The sequence below is a fragment of the Lissotriton helveticus genome, chromosome 5_1, assembly GCF_964261635.1.
Source record: "Lissotriton helveticus chromosome 5_1, aLisHel1.1, whole genome shotgun sequence".
In the NCBI taxonomy this organism is placed as follows: Eukaryota; Metazoa; Chordata; class Amphibia; order Caudata; family Salamandridae; genus Lissotriton; species Lissotriton helveticus.
The window spans coordinates 1,212,359,427-1,212,373,614 of NC_136065.1; the positions used below are offsets into that span (position 1 = coordinate 1,212,359,427).

The window sequence follows — 14,188 nt, forward strand, 5'->3', positions numbered from 1 at the left end:
GTAATCCAGTTACTCGATCACCTCTATATCGATCTAATTTTATCTATAGTGTCTAGAAACTATCTCTTAATAAAAAAAATTTTCTGCACTAGCCACTATTTTTATCTACTTTTCTAAACCTCCTAGGGTATCATTTCTGGACACTTCTACCTATACCGGAGGCAGCCTCGGGTGAGGCTTGGCACCCAGCACGTTATTCGGTTACCCGATGAATACGCCACGACACCTGATGAGGCGGATAAAAGATATACCGCACCACAGTAAATCAGGTCGTCTATGAGGGTTCCCGAAGTACAAACCAATGGTTTTGTAGAAACTAGTGTCCATTCTATTTTTGATTATTGTATATCTGTCCAGGGGAACTGAATGGACCCAGAATCCTCTTCCCTCAATTTTGATATTAGTCAGTGCATAACTACATCAAAAGCATCTAAATGACAGAGTGCTATATAATGGAAGAATTAAAGCAACCAAGATAAATGCTCACCCTCCATACTTGCATCCAATCATGGCAATCGAATCTGCAAAAGAACTAGATTCCAGTGCCCACTGATGAACTGTCCGAGCAGTAGTTACCTTATATGCACTTCATACATCTTAGCTACAGGGCCATTAGGTATTTGGCTATACCAAAAAACTACTGCTCTGCTTGTATCCGCTGTGAATAGTCTAAACGCCTAATGTACTTTTTGGTGTCCAAATTTCTGCAGAGTAGCACAATCCACTTTTTCCAGAGACGATGGAAGGATGGCCAGAAGGATAGAACATGGGTTAGTTATTCCTAACCCCTCAGCATGCAGGACAAACGTAATCTTGCCATTTGCTACTGAAAGCTTTAATGGGTAAGGATGCATAGCTAAATTGCAAGTATAACTTCCTTTCTAGTGTGGGAACAGATTCATGAATTGTGTGCGTGTATTGCGCACAGGGTTTAAAAATTAAAAAAAGCTAGTGATAGCATTCCTCTGCAATTCACAACACATTTTCAACAGCAGCATACTCCCAGTAAATCGCTTTAATACTGCATCTGGAAAACATGCACACGTTTCTCATGAGAAGACTAGTAGAATTCTAGACCCAATTTCTGAAGTAGATCCTTGACAGAACGAACCCCAGGGCTTTCTGTAGCACCCTGGGCAACCATAAGGTCTCTGAGGCCCACCTAATAGGATTCTAGAGCTGGAGTAGAACAAAAGCGATGCCAACAAGTAAGGAGCCTACACTCTATTTCCTTCTTTGGGCCAGGTCTAGATGCAGAGCGGTCAATGAGACACTCATACGAAGGTTTAGTAAATATCTTAGAAACCTACGCTCCACTAAAGTAAGATTCTGTGAATTTATGCAGCCCCATAACTCTGCCCCATACATGACTGACCCCATGGTCGTGATGTTATAAATCTCAAGCTTTGGAGCCACCCTTCTAGATGTGGTTTGCCTATGAATCTTTGCTATGTTTGCAGTATGTGGAATTGGAGACAACTGTGCCTTTTCCAAATGTGTGCCCAGCACATATTTGGGGGGAGTCTTGTGCCTAGTCAAATTCATCCACCATGTCTATTGGGGTGTCATCCATCAGCAGGTGTTTCTTGCATCGAGTCACCTTCGTTTGAAAAAAACATACATTTGGCTTTGGAGCGGTTAAGCTCCAAGCCATGCTCATCATAAAACATCTGGAAGGTCTTCATTAGCTGTTGCAACCCCATTGGTGTCTTGGAATTCAGCAGGGTGTCCGCTGCAAAAAGGAAGCCAGGAACCCTTCGCCCCACTAGTTTGGGTACATCACATCCGTCCCTGTTCACAAACTCACTCACTCCATTGATATATGGGCTGAACAGGGTAGGGGCTAAAACACAATCCTGGCTGACCAGACTATTTACTCGAATTGAATTTTCCAATGCCCCTTCCTCCCCCCATCTGACATGGGGGAGGTTATCAGCATGTAGCTTTCCTAGAATGTTCAAAAGGGTGGCAGGTATACCCATTTCTTCCAGCATCCTCCACAACTTGCCCCTGGGAACTAGATCAAAAGCAGATCAGAGATCCACAAAGGCGACAAAGTTTACCCTTTTTAATTAGTACCTCTTTCCAGTAGATACAAATAAAGCGAAAAACCTGATCTTTAGTACATACATTGGCTCTAAAGCCCACATGCCCATCTCACAAGACACTCTTGTGACTAATCCAGTCTTGTAGATGGACAAAGACCTGCTAACAAAAAGGTTTTGGAGGGAGTCAATCAGGCTTATAGGTCTGTAGTTCCCCGGGTTGGACTTGTCCCCCTTCTTAAATATTGTTATAATCTCCGCAAAATTCCAGAGAAAGGGCTATTACGACCAAAGAGAATAGTGTCGGATAGCAAACTTATGTATGGCCCCCTTCCCCCAACGTTCCGGATTTGCCCAATATAAGTAGTTTAGAATCCTGTCCGGGACTGGGACGCGTGTAGGGATACAAGAGTTAATTGCATCTATTGTTTCATTTAGTGAAAACGTAAGGGTGCTGGAATTACATGAAATATTTTTTCCTAAAGGCACACTGTCTTTCTTGTCTGTGTCACAGATGATAGTGTACCATTTACTAAAATGGGCCAGACACTCCTGGCATTGAACACAAAAATCAAGTGCATTTTGTGGCCATTTAAAAAAAAAACACAGCTGTCCTCCAGAAGTCTATTTTTAGAAGTTAGTGCTTCATGTAGGCACATCAACACAGAGAGCTCCCCCAATCTCTTTTCGCTTTGGCCAATACCTGCCGATAAGAAGACCTATTCATTGCGGTCTCTAATTGGGTGCTTGATTTAATTGCTACTAGGAGCCCACTTTAGGCCAGCTTGCATGCTCCATTATACCAAGCGTCATGTTTGGGGGCTAGCTTTCTCTTACATCTAGTTTGACCTAGAAACAACCTTAATCTGGGTAAATAATATTTAATTACTATTTTTAAATCCTTCGGTCCTACACTCAAGCTGTAGCTTAGATAAAAAGTTTGACCTCCAGATTTACTCTTTGCTTTACTATTTTTAGGGCTGCTATTTTTTTCCACCCAATCCCATCTGATGAATTTCCGGTTTTTCATATAAGTGGGTCTCCTAGGTCCCTATTTCACTGACATACAGGTTTTTAAACCAGGTTGTCTGAAAGTGTCAAGCTAAGGGTATTAAGGTCACGGTCTACTCGATCTACCACTTCCATGACCAGTATAGCAGGCTGGAGCTTTATATCAGCCCAAAAATAGTCAATTCTGCTACTACAACCGGGACTGTTGTAGATCATCTTGTCCAGGCGAACATAGGGGGTTCTACCATTTGTAGCTCTGAGATCAAAATGTAGTGTTAGTGCCAGTACCTGGGCTGCTTTGGATGTCATCTCACAGTCAGTATATCAATTTGCAGGATACCCCACTGTCTGTCCCAGTCCTCAGACAAATCAAGGGGGTGCTAGCTAGCGGTTCAAAAGTGGAGTTAAAGTCTCCTGCTACCAGCAGTAGATCAGTCCCCGAATGTTCAGAAAGGGCATGCTCTAATACATTAAGTGCCCTAGACTCAACATTGCAAACTCACGCTTTATTGTAGACATTGAAGATTTTTAGCGCTAGACCAGAAGGAAACATCAACCTGACTGTTAAGATATCAGGAGAGCCAATGGGGACAGTAATGATTTTACACTGGAATGCACTTTTGTCCCAGATTCCAAGCACTCGCGAAGGCCAACCCCTACCAGACTTGATTGCATTCATACAAAAGTAAACACACTCCTATAATAAGGGGTGAGGCACCATATCTCCTGAAGCAGGCAAATATCGAAAGCATCAATGAACTGGCCCCATTCCACCTCAGGTAACAGCTTGGATACCCTAACTACATTCGGGGATGCAATTGTTATCAATGACTGATGATGCAAGCTAGCTTCTTTAGAGGATTGGGAGTTAATGCCACCACTGTGATTCCGCTCGATTCTGGCATCATGGGAACTATTCACTTGTTGGGGCTACTGTACCAACAAACATTCACAATTCGGCCCAAAATAATTTACCCCAGCCTTGCTGGAGGAACTAGACAATACTTGAAATGAAGTTACACAAGTTTGCAGGCACTCCACAAGAAACCGTTGGTCCCTATCACAGCATTGATGGGGGTCCTCGGGACACAGTCAGTCCAAAACCCTGCAAGTCGAACTCCCATCTTCTCACCCCCTTCCCACATCTGCTCAGTTCAGGTGAAGTGACTGGGGCTCGATATTTTATCGGTATGTCAGTATTTGCGCAAGAAATAGTTCAGGAGTCAATGGCCATAAGGCCCTCTACCAGATGCCTGCGTTAAATAAGGAGACCCACATCCTACTGTGGTTCGTTGGGGGAAGTTATCTTTTCTATACTTACAATGTAATTCCTGATGATCGAGAAGCAAGGCGTGACCTCTTGGAACCAGAGGATTACTTTGCTTAGCAAGTTCTTACCTTCCCTGGTTCCCAGGATCAGCTTCGAGACATGCACGAGGTAAACCATTTGCAGAATTTTCCCTGCTTTTCTGGGGATATAGAAGTTTTTATGGAAGGGGATATAGAAGCCACTATTGTTAATCTCTCTGGTATATATCCTATAGGGTCTCTGTAGGAGCAGATGCATAAATCCAGTGATCCCCTCCCCTAAATCTACGCTTACAGCTTTCGCCTGCAAACCCGCCCTAAAAAGGCTGCCTTGAAACTCATCCACCTTGCATTGATGCATCAGCTGTGATAGGGAAACAGCGAAGCATGGTGGGCGGGGGTTGAGTAAAGTTAACCAGTAGTGGCTGCTATGGGGAGGGGGGGGATTCAGGGGGAGGGAGGGGGGGACGCATACCCTCACAGTCCCCTCCAACCCCCAGGTCTACTTGGCACCTGGCCTCTACTGTTACTTCCATTGAGATACTTCATGACCTTTAGTAGTGCCTTGACCTGATCCTTCAACTCCCCAATTACCCCCTTCAAACTCTACAACATTAGAAAAATCCCCGTGTTAGATAGACTAGATCTTTCAACTTGAGGTCTCTCTGGCACAGCATCTTCTGGGGAAAGAGCAGAAGAACAATTGTTACTTACCTGTAAACAGGTGGTTCTCCAGTATTGGTGTCTTTGATAGATTCACATGCTTGAATATTCCCCGTCGTCGGAGTGGGAGTCCCACGGTAAATAAAATAGGAATAATATACAAAGTATATATATATATATATATATATATATATATATAAACATAAATACATATATATATATATAATAACAAGGAAAAACCTGAAATAGGTATAGAAAAAGGCATAACCTGCCCACCCAAGATTCTACATAGGAATGCATGAGAGGAAAAAACCACATGCAGCCTATCCTTGTCCTTATGTTGGTCCAAACTGCAGCCAATCAGGTGACAGCAACCCTCTAGAACCTTCTCCTCAGAGCTCAGCACCTCAGATTTTCGAGCACAAGAGTGACCAAAGAGTCTGTGAGGAGAAGAGAGCCTCTGCGGGGAGGAGGGAGGGTCGCATGTGAATCTATGAAAGACACCAATACTGGAGAACCACCTGTTTACAGGTAAGTAACAATTGTTCTTCTCCAGTATTGGGGTGTCTTTCATAGATTCACATGCTTGAATAAAGAATAGATAGCAGTCCGTACCAAAGAAAGTTTCCATAGTTACAATGCAGAATAAAGACTGAAAATCATATGTATGGAGTACATAGATATATAGAAAACAGTAGTAAGTACATGGAAACTAAAAGGAAGGAGGGTAGAACACAGGCTCACCTTATTGAAAAAGATTACGAAGCACAGCTTGTCCTACTGCGGTATCCCCTTCATTCATGGCACCCAGACAGTAGTGTTTCGTGAACGTGTGCCTGCTGGACCACGTGGCTGCTCTGCAGATCTGATGCAGCGGGACACCGGCAAACAGTGCAGTAGAGGACGCCATTGATCTTGTAGAATGGGCCCTCACCGAAGCTTGCAAAGGTTTGCCTGCCTTTTGATGGCAGAAAGCAATAGCCGAAGACACCCAGCGGGCTATCGTAGGTGTAGTAACGGGACGTCCCTTGTGAAAACGCCCATAAGCTACGAAGAGCTGGTCAGATTTGCGGAACTGGGCCGTTCTGCAGATGTAGAACTTCAAGCACCGTTTAATGTCTAAGGAGTGCAAGCGTTGTTCCGCAGAAGACTGCAGGTTGGCAAAGAAAGACTTCAGAATAACAGGTTAATTAATGTGGAAACCTGAAGGTACTTTCGGAAGAAAAGTAGGGTTAGTGCGTAACAGCACACAATCCGATTGAAACTGTAGAAATGGTGGTTTGATGGTAAATGCATGAATGTCACTTACTCGACGCGACGACGTCAAAGCAAGAAGAAGAGCCACCTTCCAGGTGACGTACTTGAGGTCAGCTCTATGTATTGGTTCAAACGGTGCAGTCATTAATAGTGTCAAAACAATGTCAAGGCGCCACGCAGGAGGAGGGCGCCGAATTGGTGGAAATTTACGAAATAGTCCCTTGAAAAATTGGCATATGATCCTAGATGAACAGAGAGAGGTGGAGCCATCGTGGCGAAAGCGTGAAATTGCCGCCAGAAAAACTCTTAAAGTCGCATGAGACAATTCTGACTGAGCCAATTGGTAGAAGAAAGGGAGGAGCTGAGCAGGCGTCGCACGCAAGGGATGGACACCGGCAGCAGCACACCAATGGCAGAAACGCTTCCATTTCAACTTGTAAGTTTTTATAGTTGACGGAGCTCTGGCTTGAGCAAGGATGTCTCGACATTCTTGAGGAATGGTCAGATGTGCAAATTTACAGTGTTCAGGTTCCAGCCTGATAAGCTCAGAGAAGAGGGGTCCGGATGGTAAATTAGACCCCTGTCCATGGAAAGAAGATCCATCCGAGGATGTAGAAGGATGGGTTCGCACTGAGACAGAAGGAGCAACTCCGAGAACCATGCCTGTCATGGCCACCTGGGAGCAATGAGAAGGATGTGGCAGGGTTCTCTGCGTATCTTCCAAAGCACCCGAGGCACTAGAGGGATTGGAGGAAAGGCGTAAGTAAACAGATTTGACCAGTTCATCAAAAGGGCATTGCCTTGTGACCCTTTGTGGGGATGCCAACTTGCGTAAGCTGGGCATTTCCGGTTCTCCGGTGTTGCAAAGAGATCTAGTGTTGGGCGACCCCAGCGGCGAAAGATCATGTCGAGAGTTGGTTGATGTAATTCCCACTCGTGGGTTGATGATCGGGATCTGCTCAGGGAATCCGCCAGGAGGTTGGACAACCCTGGGAGATGAACTGCGGTGATCATGATTTGGTGCTTGAGCGACCAGTCCCAAATTGCCTGTGCCAGGCGAGACAGCGCCGGAGATTTCGTTCCGCCCTGCTTGTTTATGTAGTGCATGCAGGTTGTGTTGTCTGTTTGTATAAGGACAGACTCTCCTAGCAGCACGGGCTGAAACGACTTGAGCGCTAGGAAAATGGCCATGAGCTCCAATTTGTTGATGTGCCAGGTTTTCTGATGTACCGACCACTTTCCTTTTATGGACAGGTCCTGGAGGTGTGCTCCCCATCCCTCCAGAGATGCATCTGTTGTGAGCGTAAGATCTGGAGTGTCTGATAGGAACGACATCCCTGCTGCAAGATGCAATGGCTGTGTCCACCATTGGAGCGCTGCTTTCATGCGGGTCGTGATAGAAATCAGATCGCTGAAGGATCCGGTGACTTGACGCCACTGCCCGTCTAATTCCTCTTGAATAGGACGTGTCCGTAGTCTGCAATGTGGGATGAGTGCGATGCACATTGATGCCATCCCTAGAAATGACTTCAGCAGTCGAACTGAATCGTACTGTTTTGACAGTAGAAGAAACACTAGACGAAGGATCCTTTGTTGACGTTCCAGGGATACAAATGCCTTCGCTAGAGTGGTGTCTAACGTGGCCCCTAGGAAATCCTTGCAAGTGGCAGGGTGCAATTGGGATTTTTCCAGGTTGAGAGACAGACCCAAGGAGCGAAACACCCTCTGACACAGGGAGGTATGGCGAAGCAGTTGTGAGCGGGACTGCGACTTCAGAAGGCAATCGTTGAGATATGGGAATATCTGCACACCTTGGAGGCGAAGAAAAGCCATGACCGGAGCCAATATCTTGGTAAAGACTCGAGGGGCGGAGCGGAGGCCAAATGGCAGTACTTTGAACTGGAAATGTTGTTGCCCCACCTGGAATCGTAGGAACCTCCGATGACTTGGAAGTATTGGGACATGGAAGTAGGCGTCCCTGAGGTCGACTGTAGCCATGAAATCTACGACAGAGCAAACGCAAGATGTCTGTAAGCGTTAGCATGCGGAAGGATTGATTCTTGAGATATTGATTGAGCGCTCTCAAGTCCAAAATTGGTCGCCATTCTCCATTCTTCTTGACGATCAGGAAAAAACGGGAATAAAACTCCTTCCCCATTTGAGACTTTGGCACTACGTCTACTGCACCCTTTTGAATCAGAAGGCGAACCTGATGGAAAAGTTCCGTGAGGTGCGGAGGAGGTGGTCCGGAAGGTGGAGTCGGAGGAGGGATTTCGACGAATTCTAAGGCATGGCCGTGTTTTACAATGTCCAGAACCCAACGGTCTGTGGTGATGGAGGACCATTGAGAACCAAACAGATAGATTCGACCTCCAATTGGTAGAGTCAAAGGCAAGTCATTGTCTCTTATTGGAAGATCCTCTATAAGTGGACTTCCCTCTGTAGTTCTTGGTTGGTTGTTGGCGAGACGACTGTTGTCGAGTATAGGAGTAACGCTGGTTGTTTTGATTATAGGGGCGATACCGATTGCTTCCTCCACGAAAATTAGAGTTGGTGCCTCGTCCTCGAGCACCCCGAAAGGGCTGCTTCTTAAATTGCAGAGTTCCCAAGGCACGTGCTGTTTCCGTGTCCTTTTTAATGGACTGGAGTGCCCCAAAAAGTGATTCGCCATCATGCGGCATATCAAGAATCTTTGCTTGAACTTCCTGATGGAAGGAGGTGGAGCGTAACCAGCCTTGTCTTCGTAAGACAGCAGCTCCGCAAGCTGTCGGCACCCAGTGCAGGCCACATCAACTGCACAATCAATCAGTTCTTCTGATGTTCTTTCGCCTTCCTGGAGAAGTTGAAACGCCTCCGTCTTTGAAGCATCCGGAAGCATAGCCACATAAGGTGCTATGTCTGCCCATATCTGGCGGTCGTAACGACCCAAAATGGCCATGGCATTAGCCGCCCTCACTGTGGTGGATGACATCGTGGAAAATTTGCGGCCTATCGCATCAAGGCGACGGCCTTCACGGTCCGGTGGCGCTGTGATCGTGGATGCAGGATTCCGAGATCCTCGCTGGGCTGCCTGTGTAACAACCGAATCCGGTTTCGGTTGCCCAATGAGGCATGCTGGTGTTCCTACAGGCGCCTTATACTTCTTTTCCAATCTTGGCAATTGGGCAGGCAAGGAATTTGGTGTTTTCATCAATTTTTCACATTTAGCCCAGATGAAATCAATAATAGGCACAGTATGAATCTGCTTGAATGGCTGACTTTTAAAATCATAGAGGAAACAATCCTCCTCTCTTTGGACTCGTGGCAGTTTAAAACGTTGAGCCGCTCTGTCCATGAGCTGATGGAAACTTGCAATATCAACTGGAGGAGAATCACCTTGCGGCACTTGAGATGGGGACGGTGTCTGAGCCCGATAGTCATCCCACTCCGCCATATTATCATCAGCATCCACATCCGTTACCTCCCCATCTTCTCGATCAGGTGGGTTCTCCTCCACCTCATCCTGATACACAGTAGCGTGTACTTGAATGGATGTATGTCTCTGAGTAACTTCAGGTGACTGAGACACGAATGGAGCAGCTGACGGTTCCGCCGTAGGCGTTAAGACGGAAGGAACAGCAGATACTTGTGGCGATGGAGGGAAATGTCTGTTATAGTCGTCTAACATGTTCTGTAGGTTAGAGATGAGCAACAAAGGCAACGTCGCAGTAGGAATTTGAACAGGCATCTCTTCGTCTTGGCCATATTGTTCCTCCTCATCGTTGCTGAATTCTTGGCATTTAATAATTAAATCCGATGGACTTTGAGCGTCAGTGAAAGACTCATGCACATCCACTTCAGACTCCTGGTCTGAGTCTGTAGCAAACAAAGGTGAGGGAGGCAGTGTATCACCAGGAAGTGCGAGTTGCGCACTTGGAACCTTAAGACTCTCTTTTGCGGTGGAAGACAGTGGTAGCAAAGGAAGAGAGGCAGATGGCATCGAAGTCACTGTTTGCACAGCTGGAGACTCCATCGTCGACGGCATTGATCCCGCCGTAGTCAGCATCGATGACGAGGAAGACTTCTTGGATTCGGTGGTCGTCGAAAACGTCGTCAACGGTGATTTCGTCGACACGGCAGCCGTCGACTGTGACGTCGTCGACGGGACCTTCGTTGACTTAGTCGTCGACGGGACCTTCGTTGACGTAGCCGTCGACGGGACCTTCGTTGACGTAGCCGTCGACGGGACCTTCGGCGACAGTAAAGGCTTCTTCTTCGTCGACGGGGCCGCAGTCGACGGAACACTCGTTGACGGAAAACTCGTCGTCGAAGGCGTCGACGAAGCTATCATCTTCACACTTTTCGTCGACGAAGATTTACCAGTCGACGGAATTTTCTTCGTCGACGACGACGAAATAGGAATGACTGACGACACAGTCTTTGAACTGAGGATCACCTTCATCGTCGACGACGACAGAAAAGCTGTAGACAACCCAGAAGCCAGCGTCGTCGTGACCGTCGTCGTCAAGGTACTAGAGACAGCCAATCTCGTCGATGGAACAGTCGTCGACACGGTCGTCGACGGAGCAACAGTTTTCTTCACAGAAAAACCTGTGGAAATTGCAGCAGAAGCCTGAGAGCCAGGTCTCGTGGGCCCAGAAGTAGGAGTAAGAGGTGAAGACACCGCAGGGGCCAAAGAAAGAGTCATGTTCTTCTTTTTTAAGAATGGAGAAGGCAACTCCTGCACACTACTACTTTTGGAGGCTGCTCGGGAATGGTCAGACATGAGGCTTTCAGCATCAGAAAGAACATGCTCCTTATCTTTAAGTCTCTGAAGCCAGAGGAGTAAACGGCCTTCCCTATCTTTCAAAGTCTTAGTGGAGAAAGTTCTACAGACATACAACTTCCCACTTCATGGTCCGGGTATAAACAGTAAATACACTTACTGTGTGGATCCTCTGAAAAAAGTCTAAGCTTTCCACATGAAGAACAAGCTCTGAAGAGGGACTTCTTACTTGAAGACATGATGGAACACCAGGCAAAAAGCAGAAGAGTAGAGAAAACTGAGCAGAGCTCAGGGAGACTCCCTTACACACGACGTGCGGTAGAAAATCTGAGGTGCTGAGCTCTGAGGAGAAGATTCTAGAGGGTTGCTGTCGCCTGATTGGCTGCAGTTTGGACCAACATAAGGACAAGGATAGGCTGCATGTGGTTTTTTCCTCTCCCATGCTTTCCTATGTAGAATCTTGGGTGGGCAGGTTATGCCTTTTTCTATACCTATTTCAGGTTTTTCATTGTTATTATATATATATATGTATTTATGTTTATATATATATATATATATATATATATATATATATATATATATATATATATATATACTTTGTATATTATTGCTATTTTATTTACCGTGGGACTCCCACTCCGACGACGGGGAATATTCAAGCATGTGAATCTATGAAAGACACCCTAATTCTGGAGAATAATGGTTACAGCACTCAATTTCAACCATGACCTGAGCGGATTGGGACTTCTCAGGGCTAGTGGAAAAGGGGTGGTGAACATTTCCCACAAAAAGGAAGTGCAGACACAAGACTAGGGTTTCTCTAACATTCTAGGAATACGCTTTTCAGGTTCAGCTGGAGTGGGGTTTGTACTTTTACTGCCCGGGTGGAGATTAGAATTGATAATATTTGCACATTCTGAAATAAGATTATCTATACTATCTATGACACAGTTGTCGCCTGTCGCATTTGAAGGTGTCTTGGCTTTTGAAGGTCTTGATGCCCCATCCACAGCACTTCTTATGCCCATTTTTGGCTATTAAGAAATAAAAAGAAATTGTTTGAGTACCAAGGTACACAATTCATAAGGTTGTAATCAGGCCAATCAGGCCCCTTTGCAAACTATAGGGTGCAATTGCCTTGCCAGTCTTAGTCACAGCTCCAGAGGATGGCCTATATGCGGTCAACCTTTGGTGGAAAAATAAGGTCCTTGCCTTTCCAGGCTCACACTTTTAATCAAAGCAAGGAGCTGCAAAAGCTTGACCGGTACCGCCAGAGGTAGCAGTATCCTGCTACCTCTGGCGGTACCGGTACGCGACGTTCAAGCTTTTGCCACAATTGGAATTTATTTCCCGCAACGAATGAGGATGTCCTAACTACATGGACTACCCTCGCACTACAGCAAAGTCTGGTCGTTTTCCATATAGTTAAGATTGTACAAACAGTTGTAACACTACCAGCCTAGATTTCTCTACACGAACACAGGAGCATGTGGACCAGTTCCCTTGATAATTGGAATTGAACGACACCCCAAGCATCCTAGAAGGCGGTACTACAAATGCCCACCACCCTACCTAGGGTTGCCCCACCCTGTCCTTTAGAAGACCCCATGGCCGAGGTCTAACCCATCCATATGGCCGCAAGACAGGTCGAAACGTTGACGCCTTTTTAAAGGGCCTGGAGCCCAAATCCATCTAAAATGTGCCACATGAGAATATAATTCTATGAGAAATTGTAACTAGAAGCTACATACTAGTATTGTGGCCAGGCCAATAAGGACGGTGATTTACAACAAGTCCACCCTCTTAATTGTACTACTTGTTTTCCTAAGTCACTGCCATGATTTTTCTTTCTTCACCACTGCACATCTGAGCACCCTTCTTTATGCACGTCCCCCTTGGAGCAACCTTAATGTGTAAGTATCAAATGCAGAGTGTTCGGTAATTCAATTACCTCACCATTTGATATGAAAATAAAATGCATGGTGAAATAGAGTTTGGTTTGCTGCACTTCTCTGTTTTTTTGTTTTGAGTAATTATTAAGTATTATGAGCAGATGGAATGTTCTTTAGCATGCTCAGAAATGACTTATTGAATACATAAGATGTACTGATTAATCTCTTTTCCTACGAGTAAGGTCAAGGACCATTGTCTTTTGTATCACATTGTACCCAGGTCCAAGAACATTTAGGGTGACCCCATTTTTTGTAATGACAGGTGCAGGACGGCCTGCCCTCGATCAGGCTTAGCCCTAGGCGCATGCTGCTCAGAATTTAAGAGGTATATAGGGCGCGGGGCATCAGGTGCAGCTAGTTGAAAGGGTTGCTTCCTGGACCCTCAGTGGTGCCTGGGACTTGTGGTCCCGCTAGAATAGCAATCTCCTCTTTTGCAATTTTCCACATGACTCAAATTAATGGGAGGGTTCCCCCTCCCGATGCCTAATGCCAGCAGCTGCATGCTACCTTGCTCATTCTGTTCTTTCCCTAGCCAGTTACATGCGTGCTACATCAACGCTAATGTGAAAGACTCTTCAATTTGACATCGAAGAAGTAGATTCTTTCAGTCTGGCATCAGAAGCACCAGGTGTGCTGTCTCCCAAGTTTTCTGGTCAACCGCTTGTTGGCACAGAGTTAACTCCTTTGCTTCCTCCTTCCTCTGGGTAACTGGTGCTACCAAACCAGATGTTTTGTTCCTACAGAGTAAATTAGGTTATTCTATTGCAAGAGGGGCTCGTTAATGTGTGTCAATTAAAAGACTATGGATAAAATTGAAATGAATGTCATGCTAGGTTTGGGCGGGGTTGCCAATATGTAAAAAGTGACTAACTACAAGCAAAATCCTTCCTTGTTCGAGATATGCGATTCAAAAGCTTGCAGAGCCAGAGAGGAAAGCCTGACACAGCAGTTTGATCCAATTGCCTCTGGGCCGATCATTACTAGAATGTCTGAGCAGGGAATTTTATAATGTGTTGGGACACTAACTATACTGTTCAGCAGTGCTGCCATGCTTAGAATGCATAACTGTTTTACAATTATTGTGACTGTACCACTGCACCTCAGAAGGATTTTGAGGTTGAGCTTAAGGGGATGGCAGGATGAAACTTCAGAGTATACCACAGTGTACACTTTTGGGCTGAAACGTA

At 45.7% G+C, this 14,188-nt stretch overlaps 1 protein-coding gene across 3 annotated transcripts in view; it reads right to left on the bottom strand.

Moving 5' to 3' along the window:
- Window positions 1–14,188, bottom strand: part of TIAL1 (TIA1 cytotoxic granule associated RNA binding protein like 1) — a 666,746-nt gene that overhangs the window by 204,397 nt on the left and 448,161 nt on the right. The window lies entirely within an intron of this gene.